This window comes from Gracilinanus agilis, chromosome 1, assembly GCF_016433145.1.
Source record: "Gracilinanus agilis isolate LMUSP501 chromosome 1, AgileGrace, whole genome shotgun sequence".
Taxonomy (NCBI): Eukaryota; Metazoa; Chordata; class Mammalia; order Didelphimorphia; family Didelphidae; genus Gracilinanus; species Gracilinanus agilis.
In genome coordinates, this window is record NC_058130.1 from 485,319,100 (window position 1) to 485,340,660 (window position 21,561).

A 21,561-nucleotide genomic window follows, 5' to 3' on the forward strand; every position below is an offset into this window, starting at 1 on the left:
GAACTTCCTTTTCTTTAATTGTTTGAACTATGACCCATATTTACGGGCAGAACAAAAACAATACAACAGCAGTAACAGTAAGAATGAGGGTAGTGGGAAGGGGATGATCTCTAGTCCACAGGTAGGACCAGAAGTATTTAGAAATGGAGAACAACTTACAGTTAGGTGTAACATGGAAAATGGCAGGATGGAATTCCTGCAGGATACAGGGTCAAGTCTCACCCAGAATCCCCCACCCTGGAGAACTCTGGGTGAGGGAACAGTTTGAAAGCTGTTAAACAGTTGATTCCTGGGGGTTGAAGTGAGCAGGTCACTTTGCTTGCTGTTCCTGGTTTTGGGATTGCCTTGGGGCCATAGTGGCAAAAGCCATTTTGGTTTCTTCTCAGGAGTCTGCCTATGTAGCAGAATTAGACCTTTCTTGCAATAGCATTTATTATTCATTTAGTTATTTTAGATATTAGAAGTAATTATTATAAGCTTTGAGAGCCAGCTAGATATAAAGTCTGCCACTCCCTCTTGGGGGGGGGGGGGTGAGGGGCAGTTTCTACCTAACAGTTCAGGGCTTCCCAGATCTTATCCAAATCCTGGATACCCCTTCCCTGCCTTTTTTTCTTCTTTTATCAATATAAACTTCATCTTTAGTAGCTGGGCCTGGCTATTATTTTGGGCATACTCACAGCTACCATAAAGCCTGGTTCGTTTCAGTTGCCAGCCAAAGAAGTCAGATCCTCATCTGTCCCAGATAACAAGAAGACATCAAGCTTCTCCTATTGTCCCTCGGTCAAACCTGTGGAGAATATAAGTTGGGAAAGTCAACATTATTAGGGATTTGCCTTGCTGAGCCTAGTAAGAAGATATCAGTCCTGCCTCCATTTCCAACTGATTTCCAACTGCTTGGTGGGAGGGATGAAGAGTAAGGAGTACTGCCCCATCCTACTCACTCTAGCCTGTGTGTGGGGGAGGAGTGAGTCCTGCAGGTTTCTTGTTTCAGGCCAACTCTTCACCTTCCCAAACATCTCTGTTAAGATCAACATAACATAGGTCATAAATTTCATTTGATATTTTATAAATCAGAAAACTGAAACCAAATGGTAACTTGCCCAGTCATGCACAGCTAACCCCGGGTGTTGATTCCAAGTTCAATATTACTGTTTTGGCCTTTGGGTGGCACCCCAGTCTTTCTGTCCCTCTTTCAGGATGAGTGCCTACCCTTTCTTCTTTTTAGAGGTAGACTCCCTATATGTCTTTAAAACTCAGTTTGATAAGAGGGTCTTCCCTTCACTAGAGCACATCCAAACTAGGGAAGCAGAGAATAAAAGTATTTTTCCTGGTCTCCAAGGAAGAAATTTCTGTTCCAGAGGTGAGGAAGCTAGGAACAGAAATATCAAGAAGTTCTCTTCTATACACTACACTTTATTCAAGAAGAGTATTTTGACAAGATCCTCTTATCCCCCAAAATAGTCATAGGGATGGGGAGGCTTTTAAAAACTTTTGAGTATTTAACATATTGGTATAAGACTCTACAAACTAATTGAAAATGACTTTTGTTTTTAGAGATTTAATAATGAAACGAGATGAAAATAATAGAAATTAAGGCTTGAATACAGACACTATATAAGTGGTTATTAAGAACAGCATGGTGGGGGCAGCTAGGTGGCTCAGTAGATTGAGAGCCAGGTCTAGAGATAGGAGGTCCTGGGTTCAAATCAGTCCTTAACCTCTTCTTAGCTATGTGACCCTGTGCAGGCTACTTAACACTATAAATATTTTTGCAAGAAGCCATTTTGGACCAGGATAGTTGCCAGTTTCTGAGTTGGAATACAGAATGCAGGGGTGGCATGAGCTGGCATGAGACCAAAAAGTCAGTTGAGATGAGCCTATAAATTGAGACAGATTTATAGCTTCAGGATCTCAATCTGTAGATACGGTGGGAGAGTAGGCACTTTAGGATTGTCTCTTAGCTGGGTTAACTTATATCTCTTAGGATTAGTTACCTAGGTTGCTCACTGCTCATCCACTGCTAACAGCATCTAGCTTTAAACATCATCATCAACAATATACACATTTGCTAAACACCAACAAGAAGATCATCTCTGTTAAATCAAATCAACTTGAACATCAATTAATCAGTCAGACCTTAGGCCTGACCAAGGCAATCTGCCTGGCAAGCTTCAGGAAATCAGCTTCAACTAAAAACTTCAGAAGATTTAATATAACTTCATTAGACAAGGTTTTAGGATTCATCCTAATCCCTTTTCCTTCAATAGTTCAACTCATCCTTTCCCTAATCTTGTTTACCATCATTAAATAAGTTAATAGAGAGAAGCTGGTATTGACCTGTTCTTTACTGAAGATTCCAAGGGGAAGTTGTCAGTTAAAACTTCTCCTTTACATCACTGAATTTATCCAAAAGCTTATTGATCTTCTGTTATCAGGATCAACCAATCACAATCAGAAATAACATCTTAAAATAATTCGAGTTTATCAATCTTCATTTCATCAAAAGAACTAAGTTCATTAAGCACTGACAGTTGAGAAAAAAATCCATTTCCTCATTGATCAGCTTGTAAAGGTGGAATTAACTGCACAGTCACTGAAGCTTATTTATACACTATCTAAATAGGAGGTTTTCACACCCTCCTTTACAGCTTCATTTATCACCTTTTACATCTCCCATTGCCTAGCCCTTTAATTAAGGATGTTATCTCTTCACCTTGTCTTTAGTGTCAAAAGATAAGGGTTACTTCTAAAGAAAGAACTCAGATCAAGAATCTAGGAATAGTTTTAAGAGTAAACCTGAAAATATCCCCTAAAAAGGAATTTAGTAATCATAAATGTTTCTGAGAAAAAAGACCAGATCTGCAAAATGACAACAAAAAATTACTAAAGATTACCTGTCATAAGTCTGATACACTGTAGTATCAATCCTAACAACCTCAAGAAACTTTAGATAGGTATAAAAACCTTATTTATTTGAAGATCCATTGTAGTTGTGTCTTCTTTTTATAGTACTTGAAAAAATTATACAAGTGTAGCCTTGTAAGGACGGTCTTTCCATGTTAAGGCATGAGAACAACTGTAGAATTTTTAACTTTCCACAAAATTTCTGTTTTGGATATGAAAGCTACTCTTTAGAGATATTATCAATTTTAGAACAATTATCCCTAGTTGCTGTACTTTCTTAGTAATAACACAAATCAACCACCTTCCTTGGATATCAGAAAACATTAAGGACTTTTCTGTGTAATTGACAGAATAGATCAGAATTGCATACTTCCCAAACCCCAAAGACAAAAAAGTTTTAGTTCCCTATTTATACTGAAGAAATAGATCTTTGTTCAATCTTGTTATCTGATGATTATATTAGTTTTAAATATTTTTTGATGTCATGATTAAAAAAAACCTTACCTTCTGCCTTAGAATTGATACTAAGAATCAGTTGCAAGGTAGAATAGAGGTAAGGGCAAGGCAATTGGGGTTAAGTGACTTGACCAGGGTCAAAAAACTAGGAAGTGTCAGAGGTCACATTTGAATGCAGAACCTCCCTCTCTAGGACTGGCTTTATATCAACTGAGCTACTTAGCTGCCCCTGTTGACATGATTATTAAAGCAGTTGTTTTATATGCATTTAGAAATATTTTGGTAGCATAATACAGAGAAATTTGGACAGAGTCAGCTGAAACTTGTGTTAGAATTCTCCCATTGATATGTCTTAACCATCAGCAAGTCATTTAAACTCTGAACCCTAGTAGCTTTTCTCTCTAACATAAGGATAATAGGAGGAATTCCATTGAAATGCTCCAAGAATCTGTAGTATTTGGATCCATGCTATTTAACATTTTCATCAATGACTTGGATAAAAGGATAAACTAACTAGGAAGGATAACTAATCTAATGTATAATACAAACAAATTTCAGCAAGTTAGAAGATTAGGCCAAATTAAGATGAAGATTACAGGACTTATTTGATTTATACTCGAGTTAAAGAAAAATCAACTTTACAAGTACAAGATGAGGCCAGTGTGACAACAGAAGGTTTTCTAGAAAACTTCTTTAGGATTTAATTCCTCAATATTTTTAACTCCTATGATTTTCACTCCTTTAAGACGTGTACAAGAAGAGTCACATCCTTGATCTCATCATCTACCTTCTACCGTTGTTCCACTTTTATGATTAAGAGTTCTAAAATTCCTTTGACTGACCATATCCACCTATTAGATCCCTGGCTCTGCTCAGTTGTCAGTTGTTACAGGAACAGCACAGATGTCAAAACAGCCACCAGGGAAACAAGATAATCCAAACAGTAGGAAGAATGGGAATATCAGGCAGTAAAATAACAGGGAAATAGCTAATCTCTTCAGGTCCACCCAGAGAAAGAAACTCACACACTTTACTTAACTTTTCCTATAATAGGACAGAGGACCTTGGTTCAAATTCTTCCTTTAAATGCTTACTCCCTATGTGATCTTAGGCTAGCCTTTAAACTCTTTGTACCTGTTTCATATCTATCAAATTAGGGGTTAACACAAGATAGAGGTTCTTTCCAGGTGTGTTATTATCCTCTTGAATTTGTCCCCTTGTCCTATTGTCACTGTTTTGGCTTACTGGGATCATTCTCATTGATTGACTCCTGCTTACATGTAGGTTGCTAAATGGTGCTAGAGGAGGGTATACAACAGAGTTGATGGAATATGCTATGAATTTGTTATCTGATCGCAATTGGCCTGTCACTGTAATAAGGCAATCTTTTTTCTGATTCTTTTTAAATGCATTATTAAGTTTTAATATTTTAAAATTCTGAGTTTCAAATGCTCTCCCTCCCAACCACTTCTTCCCCACCCACTGAGAAGGTAAATGATATATCAATTATACATGTGAAATCATGCAAAACATATTCCTATATTAACTATCAGGAGAAAAAAGCAAAAAAAGACCAACTGAGAAAATTTATACTTCAATTTGTGCTCAGAATATGTCAGTTTCTTCTTTGGAAGTAGATAACATTTTTTTCATCAGGAGTCTTTTTGAACTATCTTGGATCACCACATTGATTAGAGCAAACAAGTTTTTCACAGTTGATCAATACAAGAATGCTGTTAACTGTGTACAATGATCTGCTTCTCAAATCACTTTGTATCAATTCATTCAGATCATGTTTCTTCTGAAATCATTTGCCTCATTTCTTATGGCACAATAGTATTCTATTAATTGATGATCATTTCTTCAAATTCCAATTCTTTGCCATCATAAAAAAAAAACCCTGCTATAATTATTTTTGTGTGTCTATATACATAACATATATAATATGCATATATTTTTAACCTTTACCTTATGTCTTAGAATCAGTACTAAGTATTGGTTCTAAGGCAGGAGAGGTAAGGATTAGGAAATTGGGGTTAAGTGACTTGCCCAGAGTTAAACAACTGGGAAGTATCTGAGGCTGCTGGAATCTCCTGGATCTCCTGACCCCAGGCCTAGTTCTCTATCCACTTCTTGCTTTCCTCTCACACAATGACTTGGTCACTTCCTACCGTCCTAATTTTATACTTTACTCCTCACATTTTTACATCCTATAATCCACCTATACTGCCCTCCTTGCTATTACTCATACACTACACTTAATCTCTGAATTTAATGCCTTTGCACTGGCATCCTGTGCCAGCACCTCATGCCTGGAATGTTCTGTCTCTTCTGCCTCCTCACTTCCCTGACTTCCTTCAAGATGCAGCTCATGCCACCTTCTGTTGAAGACTTTTAATTTCCTCCCATTAGTCTCTCAGGGCCTTTTCATATATCTAGTAGGTACAGTTTGCATGCTCTCTTCCCCTTTTAGAATGTTAGCTCCTATAAATCTGACAGTGTTAACTTTATTGATTATATCTGGGGTTTAGCACAATGCGGGTACATATTAAATTTAGCAAATGTTTGTTGACTGACCTCATAAAGTTGTAAGAATTAAATTTTCAGATGCAGAAAAGAGTATTTCATCAAGGCCGTTTTAAAGATGTTTTGAAATAATGGGTCACATGCTTATCACAATAGACAAACCAGAATAAATTCAGTGGGGAGTCGACCATGAGGTAAGTAAAATATGTCAGCTTAAGACCTTTATTAGAACAAGCAGAATGGGATTGTAGATTTCTAAACAGGGGGGTTGCTAAATCAAGAAAAACCTTTTTGGAAACCAGTCTTATTTTTAAAAAAATAGAAACTGCTTCTGGCAGTGATGGTAAGAAGCTTAGTTAAAGTGGAGCCTAAGATGCTACCTTCAGAGAGGCATGGCCAGCTTTCCAATAGTAGCTGTACAACTGCTTTAGAGCCATTCCAGGTGCTACTATCTGTGACAACAGAACCTAAGTTTCGGACTCAATTAAGGAAGGCAAACAAAGATGGATGGTTCGATGGGGTGAAAGGGGTGTTTGGGCGGAAGAGGAGGATTTCTGCTGGGAGCAACGGGGTGGTGGAAGAATGAGGTCTTTGCCTCTAACAGCAATTTCTGAAAAAGCATCTATAAAGAAACTTAATTCGCATCATCTCGTAGAAGCAAAATCGCTGGATCCTTTGTGGGCTTTGAAAGAAGTCACTTCATTGCTCCGTGCCCCCATTTCGTCTGTAAAACGAGGCAGTTGGCTTGGGTGCTCTCCAGTTGCTTCCAGCTGGGACATTCTACGATCTTTATACAGACGCTGTCGCCGTCAAATACCGTTTCCTGGTTCTGAGGTTCTTTTCGCTTCTCAAAGAATCTTTTATCATCTTCAGCAACAAAGTGGCATCAGGAGCCCCGGGAGTAACTAGTATCTTCAAACAACCGCTCCCAGACTTCAGCCATCTAGAGAAAGGACCGGACGTGACGTTTACCTCTTCCAACTTCCTTGATCTCGGTAGTCTTCACACAACATACCCGGCTTGGTGGTGCGGGGTGGGCGGTTCCTCTCTCCCGGACATTTAGTGAGTACCCAGAAGTACGTCACAGTTCAGAGGTCAGCTGGAACTGTCATGGCAGCGTTGTGGTGGAACCGTGTGGTGGCCACCCAAAGCCGTTTCTCGCACCTGCATTTCTCAGCTCTTCGATGTCACAGTGTCGGTGCCAGCACGGAGAGTGGAGGCGGGAGCCCTACCCCGGAGGAGCCAGGGAAACGGTTGGGCGGCTTCGCGAGCGCTTTGGAACGTCACTCCAAGTTGCAGGAGGAGGTGGAGCCGACCCAGGTGAGAGGTAGCCTTTCGGCCAATCCCCAGAGCGAGGCCTCGGTGACGCATGCGAGTTGAATGCGAGGCGGAGCCTCGGGCACGGGGCTGGGCGGTGTGGTCCTGGGGGAGGAGTTGACGTTCCCTGCCTCCCATGTGGCTGGTGTTTATGGACTGCGTTCCTGAAGGTGCGGGGACTGTGCAAAATCATTGTTTCGAAGGGAGGAGGAAACTTCAATACCAGCAAAGAAACGAAAATTTATGTATAAAGGCAGTTCTCTTTTCTTAGTAGCTAGGTAGTTCAGTCAATAGAGTGGTGGATTTGGAGTCAGAAAGACCCGAGTTAGAATTTTGCCTCAGACACCCACCTCTCTTACTCTCGGAATGCCACTTAATCTCTCTTCCAGCCTCAGTATTCTTATCGGTAAAGTGTGGAGAAATAATAACATTTCTTTCATAAGGTTATAATGAGGATCAGATGTGAAAACGTGCAGCTCTTTGCAAACCTCAATGCCCTATATAACTACAGGCCCTCAGTTATTGTTCTTTTCTTTTCTTCCATGAATCCCAGAATAAATACAATTCGAGCCTCATTCAGGCTCCTCCTGGAAAGATCCTCTTCACATCCGCAAAATGATTTTAAAATGCAGTCTTATTGCAGAATGAAAGAAAATAGGGATGTTTGCTGTGCAAGAAGTCAGGGATACCATACTGCTAAGATACTAGGTGAGTCTCAGGAAATTCACTTAACCTTTCTTAGCCTCAATTCCCTCTAATGTAAAATATTGATAACCTCGAGTTGTGAGGATCACTTGTGACATAAAGTGCTTGACTAGCTAATTAGACTTTATAAAAGTTGAAAGATTAATCATTGAGGACCTAGATTTTTTCCAAAATTTGTCAGTTTTTTCCAGTACCTTGTGACTGACAGAAGGCGGTTATTTTTAGATGACTCTACAAATTACAGCATACATTGGATTTGCTAGGTCCAGGCTGTTTTCCATGGACCACACTTCAGAAAACTTTTTCATTAAATGTAGAGCAAACCAAATGTGCCTCTATATGCTATGCATCTGCGTCCATTTTTGGAGGGGGAGAAGGAAGAGGGTTTTGTTTCTGGATTAATTGGGAGGACACTGAATTAAGAGTTCTAGGGCTGCTGTGTGGCTCAGTGGATTGAGAACCAAACCTGGAGATGGGAAGTCCTAGGTTCAAATCTGGCCTCAGACACTTCCTAGCTGTGTGACCTTGGGCAAGTCACTTAACCCCCATTGCCTAGTCCTTACCACTCTTCTGCCATAGAGCCAATACATAGTATTGATTCTAAGATGGAAGGTAAGGGTTTTTAAAAAAAAAAGTTCTGGTGACCATAATTTTTTGTCTGCTATGTTGCTAGGTAGCTTTGTGAGCCTAGGAAAATCATTTTCCCTATTTAGAACCTTAATTTCCTCTTCTGCAAATTGAGGAGTTGGAGTAGGCAATTCCATACTTAAAGCTTTACATTTTGTTTTTTAGAAATGGCCATCCTCTTGTACTCCATGCCGCCCATCAGGTGGAAGGTGGACTACTGGTCCAGTGTATGGCTTTTCATCCTTTGTTCCCTGCTTCTTTTGACTAGATTTTAGATAAGAATTAAGTTATTAAATTAATTAAAAGTTGCATTCCTTAGAAATAACTCGATAAATAATTCAAAAATTTATACTTAATGGACTTTTGGGAATATCTTTAGTTAAAACTTTTCGAATGTTTCATGATGGGACGGATGTGACTAGGTTTTCAATGGAATATCATAGAACCACAGATTCAGAGGTGGAAAGGATCACAGAGGTTTTATGATACTACTTCATTTTACAGGAGACGAAGCTGAGGCTTAGTGAGGCTAAATAGCCAGCTTGTCCATGGTCACACAGGTAGGTAGGTATCATTTGGAGTATTTAAATCATAGTATTCCTGACTTCAAGTCTAGCACTCTATCCATTATTCTATTCTAGAAGACAGATAAATATAGGCTGAATGAGGACCAGTTGTCTGAAGACCAGCTTAACCAGTAGAGGGTCTGCGCCAAAAATGTTGGTTACCAGGTGATGAATTTTGGTGGGGTGTGCTAGCTCATTATTTTGGAAGTATATTAGTGTGAAAGACTTCTTTCTGCCTTTTGTGACCCATCCTGGAACATCCTGTTTACCACCTGTTATGTAGCTAGCTTCCATTAAAATGAGCTTCAATTTTTTTGAGTTGTCCATTAATTTTAGCAGATTCTTGGCTTATCCTTCATAATCTGTCTTGACTATAGTCACATCCATGCCTGATAAGTGTAAAATTGGGTCAGGATTCTTTTAATAAAGAATCCTGGCTTTTTAGAAAAGTTTTGCCTTGCCAAGTGTGAGAACCTACAAAGGACTTGGCATATAGTAGACCCTTAATAAATATTTATTAATTTATTGATTGAAGGGTTAAGAAACAGAATTGTCTTCTTCATTTATGCATTGGAAGATTTCCAAATAATATATCCCATAGAATTCCAAATGTACTTCTTAGGTCAGCAGGCAAAGCAGTGTAGTATAGTGGATAGAGAGCCTCTGGAAGACTGGAGTCCTATATTCAAGACCTATTCCTGACTCACAATGACTCTGTGACTCTTGACTGGCCACTTAACTGCTCTGAGCTCTAGGTAGCTCTTTAAAATTATAAGTTGCAAAGAAAGTACTGATCCATATTGGGAGAGGAAGGTTCCTCTCCAAGACATTCACCAAGCCAGTAAAATCTCAAATCCAGTACCTGTCCCTCTCCTAGACTAACTCATGGATATTGTCTGCTAAAGTATAGAAGTAATAGTTTCTGCAGCATTGTTCATACTAGTGAAATAATGAAGCTCTGAAGTAATTGTTGTTGAAAGGTTGGATTTCTCTCAATTTTGATTTCTTAGATTTAAAGTTTTTGATTTCTGCTTTCGTTCAGCCTGAAAAGTGATTAATAGCTTTGCTATATGTGGCAACCGATAAACATTTTCTTAATTAAAATCATGTTTAATTGTTTTAACCCTTACCTTCTGGCTTAGAATCAGTATTAAATATTAGTTCCAACGCAAAAGAATGGAAAGGGCTAGGCAATTGGGGTTAAGTGACTTGCCCAGGGTCACATAGCTAGGAAATGTCTGAGGGCAGATTGGAGCCAGAACCTTCCGTCTCCAAGCCTGGCTCTTAATCCACTGAGCTACCTAGCTGCCTAAAAATCAAGGTTTTTCAATGAACCTTAGAATTCCTGGACAAAGAAGATGTGACTTTGCAATGATTTGTAGCAAGTTCTTTCTATAGATTATCTTAAGATAGCAATAGTGATGATGCTTACTTCAGTGCTGCCAGAATATTTTTGTTTTCTTGATGGTATAAACCACCCAACAGTTTGCAGTTTCTCCATGCCATCATCAGCTGTTGTGCCCACCAGAATGGATGACTTAATGGCCAAACTTATGGCTAGGAGTCTAGTTCTACAACAAAATGGATCTCTGATAGCAGATACATGGTATGTCAGTCATAGAATAGACACTGGAAGCCTTTGCAGCTTATGGAGATGTGCTACAGCTTTGTGGCAGTAAGAGAAACCAGCCCAAGATCACTTCCATTCATTGTAGTAAGACTTTTTTTAGGGAATGATTTTTGACATTTCTGGGTGATATTTATAGTGCTCAGAATTTTAACCAGTACGTAAAATGAGACCATTTCCCTAAATAACGTTATAGGTCTAATTTTCTTGTGTGAATTTACTTGCTGATAGGAGCATGTGATATTTAACAAAGGATAGGTCAATCAGTTTGACAGCTCTGTGCCAAAGACACTCTTTGAGGCCTAACACTTTTTAATGGGAGGTGTATCTTCTTTCTGATTGGCCTGACAGTTAAGCATATGAACCTCCCTTGTGTAAAAATAAAATAGGTGAACTCAAAAATAAGGACAAAGACCAAGGAAATTTTCAAAAATGGATCCCGATAGATGTTATCAAAAGTATCTTCAGTGGTAAAGTGCAGTGAAGCTCAAAGATGAACTTCCCTTCAGGGCTAGATGCAAGGAATGCTAAAGAGACTCTTGTTTAAGAAATAAACTTTTTATTTAAAATATATAAGGGTAAAAGGATTTCTAATTCTAAGGGATTCTAACTCTCCCCAAATAAACTCCCAGGTTCCGCAAGGAACCGCTTCTCTGTGGTTCACAGGCTATGCTAATCCTCCCTGATCTAACTAACAAAAATTTATACTAGTCTAACTAAAACTACCATTATAATTCTTAACTTCATCTTTAAGCTATAAAGATAACCAAGGCTAGCTGGTTGAGTCTCAACTAGAATCAAGTTAGGCCTCTGAGTCTGTTAGGTTTTCTTTGGTCTTTTCAGAGTTTAACCAATCAATACACAGTAACAGATAAATGAATAGTGCTTCCCAAGTTGGAAAAGACTTCCTTCAAGTCTTTTACTCAGACAGAGATAGAGAGAGGCAAAGATGTTACCTTCTCCATCCCTGAGAGAGAAAAGAACCTACGTGTGGCTCTCTCAAATGCCACGAGCCAACTGTCAGAATGCCACACCCAGAGTATGTAACGGTCATAGAAAAAATGGTTATAACTGCCAACAGTTGAAGTTAGTTGAAATTAACATTCTCCCTCAGCTCTTTTTGAAACTCCAATTCTTCTTTAAGCCAGCTCTTCTACTTCTTTATCTCTAAACTAATAAAACAATACTTATTTTCTAATATCATCCTTATACCTGGCAGCCCTAATTGGTGGATATTTTAATAGAGGAGGTGGACTTAGAGATCTCAACCCTTCTGTCATTACTTTATCATAAGGGGGAAAGGAAGGATTACTTCAGGTGGCTGGATCCCCACAGCTTCACTAAGCTAGGGAAATGTGGCTGACCACTACTCTAGTGTTTTAAGAAATGGAATGTTAGCAAGTATATGAAACTCAGCCATTTATAGCAATCTTTGGCTAGAAAGATGTCTCAATCTTGTTTTCTGTGGCTCTTTCCCCTATTGTAGAATCTGGTCATCCCAAATCTAGTTGATGTTTAGCAAGGACAAAGGGACATATGCTTTTATATGGCTTAGGAAGAGTGAATTCTTGTTTATAAATAGGTATCTACCCTGCCTTTAAGAAAAGACAAAGGTTCCAGCCCACTAAGATGTCTTGGAGCCTAGGAGTAAATTAGGGAATAACTTGAGAACTGAATTACCTGATCTTCAGAGTTTGAAGTTTGAGAAAATGAATGGATTCATGCAGAAATATTGTTAATAAATAATACAATTAAAAATTAATTTCTCTTACATTTCTGGACCTTTCTCTAAATTTGTGCTTTTATATGGCATTGTATATCTTATAAAGCATTTATATGCATTAATTATTGTATTTGATTGATTAGCCAATTATCAGAAAAAAAACAAGATGAAGAGGAAAAATATTGTAGGACTAATGATTCTCAGACTATTGAATTGAAGCACCTCCCCATCCCAATATTGGTTGCTGAAAGGAAGCCTTTCATTTTTTTTTTCTGTTTTCATACACAATTCACTTTTATTATTCTTTTTTTTTTTTTAACCAACTACATGTAATAATAAATTTCCACACAAGTTTTCCCAAGTTATATGATCAAACTTATCTCCCTCCCTTCCTTCCTCCTGGTGCTGGCAGGTGATTTAATCTTGGTTATACATATATCATCGTGCAAAACATATTTCCATATTGTTCATTTTTGTAAGTGAATAATCATAAAATCAAAACCCTGAAACATAAACCCCAAATAAACATTTGAAGAATTGTGTGCTTTCTTCTGCATTCTGACTCCAACCTTTCTTTCTCTAGAGGTGGAGAGCATTTTTTGTACCAAGTCCTTCAGAATTGTCCTGATCATTGTATTCCTGCAAGTAGCGAAGTCTATCACATTTGATCATTCCACAATATTACTGTTAATTCCCATGTACAATGTTGTCCTGGTTCTGAGAAACCTTTCCTGATCTTCTTAGTTGTTAGTGCTATCTTTTGCCACCTCTTCACTTTATTATATATACACACATATGCACATATATGCATAAAATATATCTAGATATGTGTGTATGTGTATGTGTGGAGGGGCAACTGTTTTTATTTTGTCCCTTGCAAAAAACTAATCTAGTTGTATTGATTTTGTTTGTGCAAAAGCCTTCAAGTTTTATGTACTTGAAGTTATATATCTTGTCTTTTGTGATCACCTCTACCCTTTGGTTATAAAATTTTTCCCTAACTATAATTCTGAACTGTACCTCCTTTTTTCTTAGTTGTATGACCCTGGGCAAGTGACAACCTCTGTCTTCCTGAGTTATTTCAACTGTAAAAGGGGATAATGATAGCACTTACTTTACAGGATTATTATGAAGATCAAATGAGATAATATTTATAAAGTCCTTCTCATATTACCTGGCACATAGTAGGGGCTTAATGAATGCATGTTCTCTTCTCTTCTCCCCTTATACAATAATATTTTTTAAATTTTAAAATGATATGACCTTTTGTATTTGTCACATCTATTTAGACTGAAGGCCATCTTGCACTTTTGTTTGATGAATTACTATGACCAAAGAATTACTTAATTGCATGGTGGCCAACCTATTGGTGATGAACTTCTTCATTCTTAGGCTGGTTACTCAGAAAGTATCATTATTCTGTTGCCAGGGCTACTATCCTGGAGGTATCGCCATCAGAATCTAAGGGGAGGTGGTGGGTAAGGTGGAGGTACAATTTCACTATTGTGACTTGTACCCCTAAATTGCTGGTCTCCTCATTTCTAAAATTATGTTAATGCTCATCTAAGCCCAAAGAAAGTAACCTTTTGTAGCATTCCAGTTTTTGGGACCAGGCAGATAAGAGGTTTCTGTATTCAACCAAGCCAACCACTGCCCTGGAATCCCTGGGAACCAGAAAATAGAAGTTACTGATCTGTCTGTGTGAGAGATGGGATATTTTCTTAATAGAAAGGGAAACCTAGTGATTTTTCATTGCTTCTGTCAATCCATCTGTGGTGCTGTGAAGCAGCTGGGTATTGCCATGTACCATCAGATATGATATCTTCCTCATCTCTGCCTTCAGGTCTTAGCTATTGTCCCATTTTCTTTGTTGGCCCATACTGCTTCATGTCTCTCCCTCAGAGAGTGCTTTGCTTCTTTAGCTTAATAGTAGTAGGCACTTAAAAATGCTAGTTGACTAACCGATTGTCATATTTGTTTTTGTATTTGTGTGCCTAATACATAGTAGATACTTAAATTTGTTGATTGATTACTTTGGATATAGTAGGCATTTAATTGATACTTGTTGAATTTAATTTAGTAAGTAAAAGTTATTCATAGTAGTAATACTTAATGTTTTAAAAATTCTTTGTCATTTACAATTCATACATTATCTCATTTGGAAGATGAAATGTCTTCCTACCAATTTTTGTCTTTTACACTGAGGACAGAATGTTAAAGGGAAACAAATACAGTTTGAGTGCTCTACACCTTTTTACCAAATGAATTAGGGTTATTTGGGGGATATATAGAAAATAATTTAAGAATGAGACTGATCTGATTCCCTTTATCTGATTCTCTTTACTACTTCCTACATTTGGTGGGAATTACCATTTAAATAAATGATTTTGTGATAAATTGTCATCCATAACTAGATGGGAAAGAGAGGACCACCTATAGAACTTGTATATCCAGAAACCAGGAATGGTTTCAGGATGGGTAGAGATGGGAAAGCAAATTCTTCACTATTATGGTTTGAGTCTCCTCCAGATATCTGAGTAGTGCAGAGGCCTGGTTAGCTAGTGAAAGAAAGGTTGTAACAGCTCCAAATAGCTAGTATCATCAAAGATGAGCTGGCAGCCCCAAAGGTGGTTCTCCACAAGTTGTCAGTTAGTGTTTATTAAGTACCCAAGCATTGTATTGATTTCTGGGGGGATTCAAAGAAAAGCAAAAAGCACTTCCAGCACCCAGGGAGCTCACAGTTTCATGGGGGTGATGACATATGAACAACCATATACAAATGGAATATATACAGGATAAATTGGAAGCAATCTCAGAGGAAAGGCATTAAGATAGAAGAGAACTGGGAAAAGCTTCTTGTAGAAAACGGGACAATAACTAAGACCTGAAGGCAGAGATGAGGAAGATATCATATCTGATGGTACATGGCAATACTCAGCTGCTTCACAGCACCACAAATGGGTTGACAGAAGCAATGAAAAATCACTAGGTTTCCCTTTCTATTAAGAAAATATCCCATCTCTCACACAGATCAGTAACTTCTATTTTCTGGTTCCCAGGGATTCCAGGACAGTGGTTGGCTTGGTTGAATACAGAAACCTCTTATCTGCCTGGTCCCAGAAACTGGAATGCTACAAAAGGTTACTTTCTTTGGGCTTAGAAGAACATTAACATAATTTTAGAAATGGGGGGAGACCAGCAATTTAGGGATATAAGTCATAATGGTGAAATTGCAACCCATTATATGGATAAGATGGGGGAATTGAAGAATCAAAATAGCCTAAGGAATTTTCTAACATTTTTTTCCTTCAGCAAGAGAAGTAGTTTTGAAATAAATTCAAGTATATATAACTTTCTCTCATGATTCTCCATATGAATGCTGACCTAATTAGGGCAGGGAAAAAAGGAATCTTCATAAAAATCCTAATGGTTGGGAGAAATGTGGCAACTCTTACTAGGATAACTAATGTAAGTGTGCATATTCATTATTTAGTGAGAATTATAAGTTCATTTAGATTGGTGAAAGAAGGCTAGCCATTGTAGTTACAGAACCTAAAATAGCAAATTTGTCCTTACTCATAGAAAGAAGTATAGGAATTGAAAAAAGAAGACATTGTGGAATATTTTGCAGAAGTCATTGTTTTGTTGATTATTTATCTTAAGCAATAGAAAAAAGCAATGTAATATATGGTAATGTAAAAGGGAAAAGCTCAATTCTTTGTTGAATGAAATGTGCTGTTACCAGTAATTTCATATCACCACCAGGTGGTGGTAGTTGAATAAAGAACTAGATCTATTCTTTAATAATTTCTTCTTTTTTCCAGGAGAGGGTGCTATGTTCCTTTTTAGTATATTAAAAATGGGGCTTGGGGAGTGCAATTGTGAAGGTATCCAACATTATATTTCAGTGTTATAAAACCAAAAAGAGTTTTTTGCTGTTTTGATTTTCCTTTAAATATATATTTATTTTTAGAATACTTAAAGTCTCTCAAATCCACAATTTTAAGAGGGCTGTTTATATACATGAGTATTCTTTGCTAATATTTTTTTAAAATTAGCCTTTTTCTATATTGACCTTTTGTTATAGATCATTATACCTTCCTTTTAAATCATATGTTTCAATATTAGAGGAAACCCCTTTACATTTAAATGTAACCAGTGAATTAAATTCATATAGCTATGAAATTTGCCACAATTTTATTAAATCTCTTTTTCTCAGACATGTTGACCATCCTTTGGCCCTTCTTTGATATTCTTCAGTCTCTATGCACAACTTTCAAATGTTACATTAACAAATGTTGCCACTGATATGACATTAAAAAGAATTAAAAAAAAAAAGAATTTCAAAATACATTTGTTTTTAATCCATAGGGCAGCTAGGAAGCTCAGTAGATAGAGTACTGGGCCTGCAGTCAGGAAAAAAGATATTATCCTGGATAAATCACCCTGCTTGCCTCAATTTCCTCATTTGTAAAATGAATTGAAGAAGGAAATAGCAAACCACTCCCGTATCTTTGCCAAGAAAACTTCATTTGCGATAATGAAGAATCAGACACACCTGAAGATGACTGAACAAGCACCTATTAATTGAGTTCAACATTCATTTTTTAATTAACCTTAGAGGTATAAAGTGAATTAGCCCTGACGCTTTTTGAAGATCTGTGTTTAGTTACATATTAAATAGTAACATTCTTAGTATAGTACTAAAGAAATTACCATTTACCTTAAAAATAATAGAATGGATTATAGTAGACAAAATTCTTAGAGGAAAATAGATGTTGTCATCCGTGATATTTTTGTGAAAGTGTCTTAATACATATCATAAGTAGAAAAGGCCGTGATTTAAAAAATGTTCTTGTTTTGTAGGTGGCCACAAAATCTGAGATTATATTTAGTCATACTTCCCAAATCAGCATTTAGTTTCCAGTATCCAAGTGATAGGTTCCTTTTATATTACCATCTTTCTGTTCATAAAAACTTTAGTTCTTTTTAAAATAACATGTTTTCCTGTATTCATATTTGTATTATTAGAGCATACAAAGTATACAGCAGTCTTATCTGCTTTCAGTGAATAACATGGGAAAAGAAAATAAAAGACTAACCAAATTTGAAAATCTCCTATCTTTTTTTTTTTTTAAATTCTTACCTTCTGCCTTGGAACCAATGGTTCCAAGGCAGAAGAGTGTCGAGGGTTAGGCAATGGGAGTTAAGTGACTTGCCCAGGGTCACACAACTAGGAATGTCTGAGGCCAGACTTTGAACTTCCTCTCTCTAAGCCTGGCTCTCCATCCACTGAGCTACCCAGCTGCCCCCAGAAAACCTCTTGTCTTTTGAGTTTATCTATCTTGGAATAAAATGAAATCTCTTTTTTGGTTTGATGTGGATTTTGTAATATTCTTCTATGCCCCTTTTAAAAAATTAAGAAGAGGGGGCAGCTTGGTAGCTCAGTGGATTGAGAGTCAGGCCTAGAGACAAGAGGCCTTAGGTTCAAATCCGGCCTCAGACACTTCCCAGCTGTGTGACCCTGGGCAAGTCACTTGACCCCCATTGCCCACCCTTACCACTCTTCCACCTAAGAACCAATACACAGAAGTTAAGGGTTTAAAAAAAATAATTAAGAAGAGTTCTCTTGTTTGGTGATTGATTTGAAATTTAAATTGTAAAACTTAACTATACTTTAAACCATGGGTTGGCAACGTATGGCTCTTTCTGCAGGAGCCATAAAGTCAATTTTTTTCAGGCACTGTTACAGGAGTGCACACTATTATAGGAGCGCATACTGTGAGCACTGTACGGTTCTCACGAAATTACATTTTAAAAAATGTGGCGTTTATGGCTCTCACGGCCAAAAAAGCTGCCGACCCTTGCTTTAAACTTAGCTCTCAAATACTGAAATATTCCAGTGAGCTCTTTGATATCATCTTGATGTTGAGTATTCATTCCCTCTAGTGAGAAAGATGTTAATCAATATATTCATCTCTGCCCCTGTAGTCTGACTCTAATGTATGTCCTCTGCCAAATGGAGGGGAAGAGGAAGAACACCTACCCAGGATTCTGAGAGCCCTTCTTAAGATTTTCCTTGCCTGATACCTTGAAGACATTAGACCATGAGGGATATCCATCTCTTTATGCTATCTTCTCACCATATGAACAGCTTATCTTTTATTTCATTCACATTTTTAAGCTGTTAAAAATAGATAAGAAACTATTATTGAAAGAAACAGTTGTGAATTATATCAAAAAATGGAGAAATAAATATATCCTAAGGCCAAGTAAAATGGGGCATAAAATGTGGGAAATTGTGATGAAATAGTAAAAAGAGGGAAAGGGAAATCTGTTAGTATTTTTTATTGTTTCTCTTTTTTCTTTGTGTCCTGACTCTTCATGACCCCATTTGAAAGTTTCTTGACAAAGAAACTAGTTTGTCATTCCCTTTTCCAGCACATTTTACAGATGAGGAAACTGAGGCAAAAGAGTTAAGTGACTTGCCAGAGTCACAAGGCTAGTAAGTGTTTGAGGCAAGATTTTTTTTTTCAGATTTAAATATTTTATTTTTTTAGAAAAAATTTCCATGGTTATATGATTCCTGTTTTTACTTTCCCCTTAAGTTTAAAAAAAAATTATTTACTTAATTAATTTAGGTATTTCCCCATAATTACATGTTTCATGTCCTTTCTCTTCCTTCCTCCCTCCCCCTTCCCCTATCCAACCAGGAGTTCCACTGGGTTTTACATGTATCATTGATCAAAACCTATTTCCATATTATTAGTATTTGCTGAAGACTGATTATTTAAAGTTATCATCCCCAATTACATCCCCATCGAACCACGTGAAAAATCATGTTTTTCTTCTGCATTTCTGCTCCCACAGTTCTTTCTCTGAATATGGATAGCGCTCTTTCTCATAAGTCCCTCTGGATTGTCCTGGGTCATTATATTGCTACTAGTAGAAAAGTCTGTTAGATTTTATTGTACTACAGTGTATCAGTCTCTATGTACAATGTTCTCCTGGTTCTGGTCCTTTTGCTCTGCATCAATTCCTAGAGGTCTTTCCAGTTCACATTGAATTCTGAGGCCAGATTTGAACTCAGGAAGATGAGTCTTTCTGGCATGTAAAATTTAAATTAATGTCTAATAACTCCAAGTATTATATTTTATAAAGTTTATTAATAATCACTTGAAGTAGAAGAAATAAAAAAGCAAAAGTAAAAGCTTGAGTAAATAACACATGAGTAAAATTCTTCTGCCCAGCACTCACCCAACTTCCCCAGCTGAGTTTCCAGCAGAAGAGAGAAAGGGCAGAGCTACACAAAACTTTTATCTTCCCTATGTTGGTATGTTATGTAGATGTATAAATGGGATGCTTGGAGAGTGAGTCACTGGGGAGCAAAATGTTATCCACTCAATCTACCTTGTGATTCCATTGGGAAATGAACATATAGAAATCTCCCAGATTTACATGCCTGGTTTCCTCAATGAATCAACACACCTAGCTAACTTATATTTCTAAAGTCTTTAACTAGATGTACATATAATATTGCACTTTCTAAGGGGAAATTACAGTAATTTGTGGGAAAAAAGGGAAATAAAAAAAAGACCAAAATCAATGATTTCCAGGTGCACTGACAAATACCAGTTAGGGAGTAGTCCCCTTTGGCAAAAGAGTTTATATTCAAAATAAATGCATTCAACCCCCCACAGTTCAATTCACTACATCCCAAAGTTCATTCTGGATCTTTTAGTGCAGTATGTGGTTTCTGCAGGTTTCTTCATGGCACTTTCTCCAAACAGTTCATTTTCTTGATTCGGGGAGTTAGCAAATTTCTTATCCTAAAAATTACTCCCAAACAAGAACACTTTTTATAAATCTAGAATTTTATGATAATAATATAATCCCCCCAAGGAGGGTGTTGATCAACACATGGATCACCCTGGGATACATGACTGAATTATGAGATATATGAATCAATTGTCAAAAGAAAATAAAAAAACATGAAAAACCCAAAGAAAAAAGTAACTTCTGGATGAAACATAAGATAGCAAAGTCTCATGTGTAAAGATTCTAAGTAAAGAAGAATAAGTCTATAACAGGTCCTTGAATTAGGGCCAGATTAAAGTGATTTATGTCCTACAAACCTGTAGTAGCAATTATAACAATGTAGCACTTACCTATTGGCAGCCAGGCCTACAGAAAATCGTCATATTTTCATATAACATAGCATAAAAGAAAGAAAAGGGACTTGTTTTTGAAGCAAAAAGGGAAATATAATTCCCTGGTCTGATTTTACCTTTGTTCTCAGGGATAGGGGAGCCTATCAAAATCATAGCCAAACTGAGGTACTTGGTAGAAGTCTGGATCTGGCAGGAGGGAATCCTGCATCTGATGTTGTCAAACAGCCACTTCCTTGAACCCCAAAATAAGTTCATGTCCCCTGTATTGGTGCAGAATCTCATCAATACCACCAGAATTGGTTGGTCTCTTTGACCTTGTGCTCCTAGGCACTATGCAGGTTAACTTTTGTAATCCCTTTTCCTGGAATCAGACACATTCATTAATCAAAGTCCCATAATATTTAACAATCAATGGCAGATTTCCATAGTCTAAAGCTTTTGGGTATGCATTGTATTATGGGGAAAACCAGGGGAGATAACTAAAATATTATTTGTGGGCTCAGTGGGATGTGAGGGAGACAGGAATGACAGCAGGACCAAACAAGGTAGGGAGACTGGGTTTAACTGCTAAGGAGATGTCTGTTAACAGAAGTGGCAGTTAGACCCTAATGCCACTCTGCACCATCTAGATAAGGCCTATGGAAGCTAGCAGGCAACTAGCAAGAGAGTTTATAACAATTTTAATTAAGGAAACTATGGTAAAGGATGGAAATAGAGGTTTCTACACTTTCAGACAAAGGGCAAACCACAGGGTCAGGGGAGGGACTTTTCTACACTCAACTGAGATCTAAGTAAGGCAGGGTTCAGAGAATAGCAGGACTGAAGTGGGGATCCTCACAACAGAGTCCAGACTCACTCCAGCGATTTATCAGCTCCTCCAGGACCACTAGCAGTGCTCTTTCAGGTGGGTAGATTCTGGGAGCTAACCCAGCCCAAGTT

The 21,561-nt window shown here is 37.5% G+C and overlaps 1 protein-coding gene across 1 annotated transcript in view; it reads left to right on the plus strand.

Annotated features, from left to right (window-relative positions):
- Positions 1–21,561, plus strand: part of TPD52 (tumor protein D52) — a 324,737-nt gene that overhangs the window by 137,976 nt on the left and 165,200 nt on the right. The gene's annotated exons all lie outside the window — the stretch shown is intronic.